Source organism: Geospiza fortis, unplaced genomic scaffold, assembly GCF_000277835.1.
Source record: "Geospiza fortis unplaced genomic scaffold, GeoFor_1.0 scaffold188, whole genome shotgun sequence".
Taxonomy (NCBI): Eukaryota; Metazoa; Chordata; class Aves; order Passeriformes; family Thraupidae; genus Geospiza; species Geospiza fortis.
This window is the reverse complement of record NW_005054337.1, coordinates 397288-403861: the sequence shown is the minus strand read 5'-3', so window position 1 is coordinate 403861 and position 6574 is coordinate 397288.

Genomic DNA, 6574 nt, shown 5'->3' with positions numbered 1-6574 from the left:
TGCCAGGAGGGTGAGAGAGAGGAAAGGAGCAGCATGAAAGGAAAACAGTCAACAAATGCCAGCCCAAATTAGCAGCAGCAGTCTGGGAAGTGGGTCCATTGAGCAGTTTATCTGTGAGTCAGATCACAACGGGCCCAGCTCATTCCCACTGCTTTCCCCCAGGAGCCCATGAACACAAAAATAGTTCTGTAAATACAATTATTTGCTTCTTGGAAGTGCCTTTTTCTCCCCTGAAACAAACAGAAATAAAATTCCACAATGACTCTATAGGAAGAAAGCATGAAACTCAATTAGTTGCATTAATCTGCTTAGCCTTCTTTTTTTTTTTTTTTTAATGTGCATTCCTGAAGAATAAACCCATTTTTTCCCAGCTGGAGAGGGGCTGTCCTTGAGCAGAAGCCACAGCACACACAGCCTGTGCTGCTCCTTTGTCACTGTCCTGGTGTGACCCAGATTCACAGGGGATTTGTCACCACGCTGGGGAATGAGACCAAACACGGCCAGGCAATGCAGAGGCCAGTCCACATTTAGGGAGGTTTTGTAGCACTGGCCTCACCCTGGGCTTTTACTTGCCCTGGATGGGCTCAGATGGACCATGTGTAACTTACAGACTGATTTCTGCTGCTGGGGAAAATTGGGGCAGGTAAATACAACTGAGAAAAAAGCAGAAAAACAGTTTTCCCTCTAGGAAACAGGGCAAAGCTGTCTGAAAAAGCAGTGTCTTAGTAAATTCCCTAAGAGTCTGGAGCTCTTATTATTTTTATGACTCCTTTTATCCCTCTGGTAGGACAAGAAAAAGGGGAAATTCGACCAGAATTTGCATGTAGTTGCTTGCAAAAGGAATAATTTAATGGCCTAAATTTAATTCTGTTCCTACACCCAGATCAGCTGCTGGAGCCTGGGAAATCCCTCTGGTCAGTGTGTGTCTGGCAAGAGACATAAATCATCTCACATTTATCCTTCCAGGAACTGAAAATTCCTGGTATAAGCAAAAATTAATATACATATATTTATGAAACAGAAAGGAAAAAAAGAAAGGAAAAAAAAGATAAAGGAGACCTGCAAAATGAAAATTTTGAGGTCTGATTCATTCTGATGGAAAGGAGTTGTACAGTTCCAGGTTTTCAGCTCACTGAAGCCCCTGTTAATATTTTTTTCCTGTGCAGAATCTTGTTGTCACGTTTTGGGATAGGAAAAAAATGATGTTATGAGATTGGAAACAATTAATAATCTTTCTGCCCTTTCACTGTTAACGAGGCACAAAAAGATAACAAACCTGCGTTGTGCAAAACCCTCTGCTGTTCCGTACTCGAGGGTTTTTCCCCCATCTCCTCCCTTTCCCCCCATCACTAAGAGCCCCGTAAAAATGCAAAGCACTTCAGCAAGGCGGGGAGGAGGCGCTGCCCTCGAGATATCACAGCGCATTCGCGACTCGGGGCAAGGAGGAATTCGCGGCTCCCAAACTCCGCTAACGAGAGCAACCTTAATGCTAATCAATTAGGCACACCGAGTATTAATGATGTTCTTTAGCCTAATTAGATTAGCAGAACACGAGCACGGCCGCTCGGGTTTTCCCCCTGCAGCTCCCAGGGTGGAGCATCACCCATCTGGCTGCGGGATGCTCCGGAGGGAGGCGAATCCCCTGCGCCCACCCTGGGGACGGGCAGCAGAGCAGCCAGGGATTGTTTCTAGTTGTCCCCACGGTTTTTAAGTGTTTGAGGCTGGAGGCAGAGGTTTAGGAGCTCTAGGTCTGTCCTGGGCTGCTCCCAGTGCCCATGGAGCTGGAGCTGTCCCAGCGGAGCTCAGGGAGGAGCAGATGTTCTCCAGCTTCACAGCATCCTCCAGGAATCTAAAACCCATTCCCAGGAGCCACCTGGGAGCTGCTGGGATCTCCAGGATAGCAAAATAACAGAGCTATGGAAAAATGAGAGGAGCTTTATCTCCCAGAGAAGAGTGTCGTGAGATGTAGAGCAAGACAAGAAGCAGATAAGGCACCAGGAACACTCACAAATCCACTGACCTACAAAGTGTGAGATGCCTGAAAAACACTGATAAATTGGGCCTTCATCAGTTTTCCTCCTGGTTATCTGATTTATGCAGATGCAGGTAACACACTGCTGAGGGCCCAGCTCCCAGCACAGAGAAAATGAAAGACACTGCAGTGCCTTAATGAGGGAATATTCTTAGAGCAGATCCAACTGAAGTGTTAAAAGGATTGTACAAATGATCTTCTCAGATTGCTGGTGGGGAATTGGGAATTATCACATTTAAAAAGAGAAAATTGAAAAAAATGAGTTGAAAATAAGGTTTTAAGATATTGTTAAAGATGAACCACACCTCAGAAGGCCCCTGACTGGGTTTCTTTACCAGCTTGGGCTGTCTCTCAAGAGAAGCACAGGGAGCAGCAAATTTTTGAGAAGTTAAATGGACAACCCTCGATGTTTAAAAATCAAGAATCCATCCTTTTTTTGGTGCATCAAGCTCAACCCTACTCCTTACAGAGTAAAACAAAAGTGTCTACATCTCCCAAGAAAAATCCTCTGCCAATCCCCCCTTAGGAATGAAAGCATGCAGAGACAACAAGCACTTCACTTTTTCTATTAAAAATGCTTTCATTGCTACTCTTTAGGTGGTAAGTGTACAGTTGGAATTGGCACAGGTGCCCAGAGCAGCTGTGGCTGCCCCTGGATCCCTGGAAGTGCCCAAGGCCAGGCTGGATGGGGCTGGGAGGACCCTGGGACAGTGGAAGGTGTCCCTGCCCATGGCAGAGGGGTGGAATCAATGACCTTTGAGGTCCCTTCCAACCCAAACCATTCCATGGGTCCATGATTCCATGAACTACAGGGCAGACTTTACCTGCAATGCCACAGAGGCTTGGGTAGCTCAGGATTTTCTGTTCTTCCCCCTGCTGAGGTGCAAGGCTTCATCTGTGATTTCAGCGACTTTCAGAGCATCGCTCCACTTGGAACAGATTTTGTATTTTTAAAGCAGAAAGCCAGAATAGTAAGAGATCACATTTTTCACATTAGTTTGGAGCAGGGCACATTAGTATGTTGAACACTCATGTGTGGAGCTACAGTTTCTATAGTTACTCGTGCATCAGGGTTTCTCTGAACTACTGCAATATTCATTCTACAGCAGCTCTGCTCCCCCCTTACTAGAAGGAGAGGTTTGTAAGAGAATTTGTGGTGAGTCCTCCCTTTGTGTGCACTTTTAGGTTTCTCAGAGGAGTCTCTTAACTGACAGAGTGTTACTTGGTAATGAAGCAGGCGAGATGTAACACCTCGGAAAATTCGAATTTAATGTGAGATTCATTCTTCTGTGCCTCTCTAGGAAACTGGATGGTGGGTTCCTGGCTGGAGAAGACATGCAGCACCTCATTAGAAGGAGAAGAATGGTCTCATTTTCCTCTTCTAAAATTGCTGCTTGCAGGTCAATATCAAAACTTGAGGGAAGAGAAAGTTCTGGCATTTATTCTGTTCTAAAGAAAATTATTTGGCAAGAGAAAATGCCAGCCCATTCTGCTTCCTCAAATTCCCTGGAACTGTGTGAAGGAAACCCAGCTCTGCTCCCTGGCAGAGCCACAGCCACCCCTCACACCTCCTGGCCACCCTCACATCTGCTGGGTTGAGGTTGCCCTGGCTGGTAAAACACACACATTTCCCTTAACCTACCACTCCTCTTTTTTTCCTGTTTGATATTAAAGCAAGTTAGATAAATTATTAATTATGAGCCTGACCCAGAGACCACTGGGCTCAGTATAAGGTTTACCATGGAGTTCCACCTGGGCCGGAGCACCTGGACCAGAGCACCAAACCAAACATCCTTTTAACTTCAGGAGAATCCAGGCAGGCTTGTCTCAGAGTGAGGTGAAAGGATCAGGCTAATAGCAACCCCAATTATAACAACTGAAGAAAGAAAATCAAAATATAAAAATTTCCTTTTTATATGAATGACAGGTCAGAGCCCTCCATCCCTGCTTGGGAAGGGAATGCTTGAAACATGAATTTACCAGCTTTTTGTAGCAATTATACAGCGGCTCAGTTTGAACCCTCACCTGTTGCACAGCTTTCTGCTTACAAATTGTATATTTCCCCTGGAATAATGTATGACTAGATACTAAAATTTTACTTTTGGACCTTATTTGGATCTCATAAAAGGTATTTGTGGTTTTGCTGCTGCAAAGCCAGAATGCAGTTCACGGACTGGGTTTCTGTCGTATACAAAAAGAACTCGCTGCCAGCAGCCCAGGGAGGTGCTGGCCATGGCACCGAGCTCCATTGCCATCTAGTGGCACCTTCCCAGCCCACCTGGCCCTGCACAAATCCCTGACCCACGGCCACCAGCAAGGGCTGGCCCTTGGAAAAAGAGGGTTCATCCTTTTGCTGAAATCACACCATGCCAATCACCTTCTGTTTGGTTGGTGTTTATTTTCCCTTCCTGTGCTATATGAAGCTAAGTATGGAAAGTGAATTGTCGGTGTTTGCTCCCATTCCTGTCTCTGGCACGAAGGCAGGAGAGCTGCAGGGATGGGGCAGGGAAGCCAAAGGATGCAGCTGCTGGGACAGGGAGGAATATGAGGCTGTTGCACATCCAGGCGTAGGAGAGAGCCGGGGGTAGCTGTGCTATATGAAGCTAAGTATGGAAAGTGAATTGTCGGTGTTTGCTCCCATTCCTGTCTCTGGCACGAAGGCAGGAGAGCTGCAGGGATGGGGCAGGGAAGCCAAAGGATGCAGCTGCTGGGACAGGGAGGAATATGAGGCTGTCCTGCACATCCAGGCGTAGGAGAGACCGAGGGTAGGGAGCTCTGCACAACCATCTGTGTGTCACTCAAAGCTTTTATTTACTGGCAGTTTTAAAACCTCCAGGAAGCTTCCAAACAAACTCCTCAGCAGAGAGAAACGGCTCATTGACTGCCTGGGATGCTGCCACAATAAATGCCATGCAGTTCCTGCTGCCTGCCCTGCCCCAGGCGCTCATTTGTGTCACTTCCCCGCAGCTCTGCTCAGCACCGACCCGGTTTGTTTGCAGTCCCCAAGGGCGTGAATGGCCCTGAGCAAACAACAGGTGACACTCAGCTGCTGATCTTCACTTACCAGGGCAGGGCAGACACCCCATGGCTTCAACAGGGCTGCTCTGTGGATGAAGAAGGGAAATGATTTTTCTTCCCTCTTGGCTTTTGTGTTGCTGAAATGGCTCCCGAGGTATTAAAAGTCTTTTTCCCAGCCCCAGCACTGAAGAAGAAGTCAAGATTCCTCAGCTCTGCTTTTCAAGGTTGTTTATTTTTTATCTATTACATTCTTTCTCTGACCTGCTGAGGTCTGTCCAGCAGGTCAGTTCGTGGCACACTGACCGCCCTTGGGGTGGTGTTAGCTTTTTATACTAAGAACTACGTGTGCTTTATTTACAGTAATTTTCCAATACCTATCACCTATGTTAGACAGTCTAAACCAATCCAAAAGTGTCACCATCACAGCAGAAGATGGAGGACAAGAAGAAGGAGGACAGGACACACCCAGATCCCTTGACCTTGCCTCTTGAACCCCCATTCTACAACCCCAAAATTCTACTTTTTCACCCTGTGACAAATTAACTATCATTCTGCTCAAACTCTTGTGGCTTGTAAATCCTCACACAAAGTTGGTAATTGTGTCCATGGGCTAAAATCAAAGGCACAGGTGTCTTTGTCTCCGTGCCAAGGTCTCTGAGCCCCTTACCAGGGTCTCAAGTCATCCAGGGCAGTCAGAGGAATGTCCTGGGTTCCAACACTTCCCCAGCAGACACAAACCTCTTTTTGCCTTCAAAAGCAGCAATCCTCTGTCTCAGGAGGAGAGGGTAATCCAGCAGGAGACAGTAACTCACAGGGCCTCGATGCTACCTGTAGCCCCACATTTCCCTTCACAGAGAAAAGCAAGGCACAAATCTTCCCAAGAATATCTCTGGGTTTCACATTCTCTGAACCTCAGAGAAAGGAAAAACAATTCTTGTCATTTGCTGTGCCCGTGTTTGTGCAAAAGTAGAATGCAATATGGAGATTGTTTACCCAGAGTGATGGGGTTTTGTTTCCTTGGCCTGTGTGTGTGTGTTGGGACTCTTGGGGGACAGTCACGAGATTCTGTGAGTTGGGTGCAGGGCTGAGTGCTTGGCAGATTCGCTTCAGATATAATGTAATATAGTACAGAATAATATAGTATAATAAAGTAATTAATTAGCCTTCTGATAAGATGGAGTCAGATGCATCGTTCTCTCTCCCCTCATCAGGGGCTCCCTGTGAATTCCACAGTCACCTGGTGCCTGAAGCTCCTGTAGCCATGAGAAGCTTTATTAATGCTACAAATGAAACACAAACCTGAGTTCCAACCTTCCTCCTCAGAGATGCCACGATGGCCTTGCAGCAAATGGTACCATGGATATACCCCTGCCAAGAACTGCAGCTGGGAAAGGGTGACAAGTGATGAAAAACACACACACAAGTACCTGTGAAAGAGTGGTTATATTTCTATGCTTTTATAGCAATATAATACTTCATATACTATTGGAAAACATACTTCCAAATATTTTAAATTACCTGTAC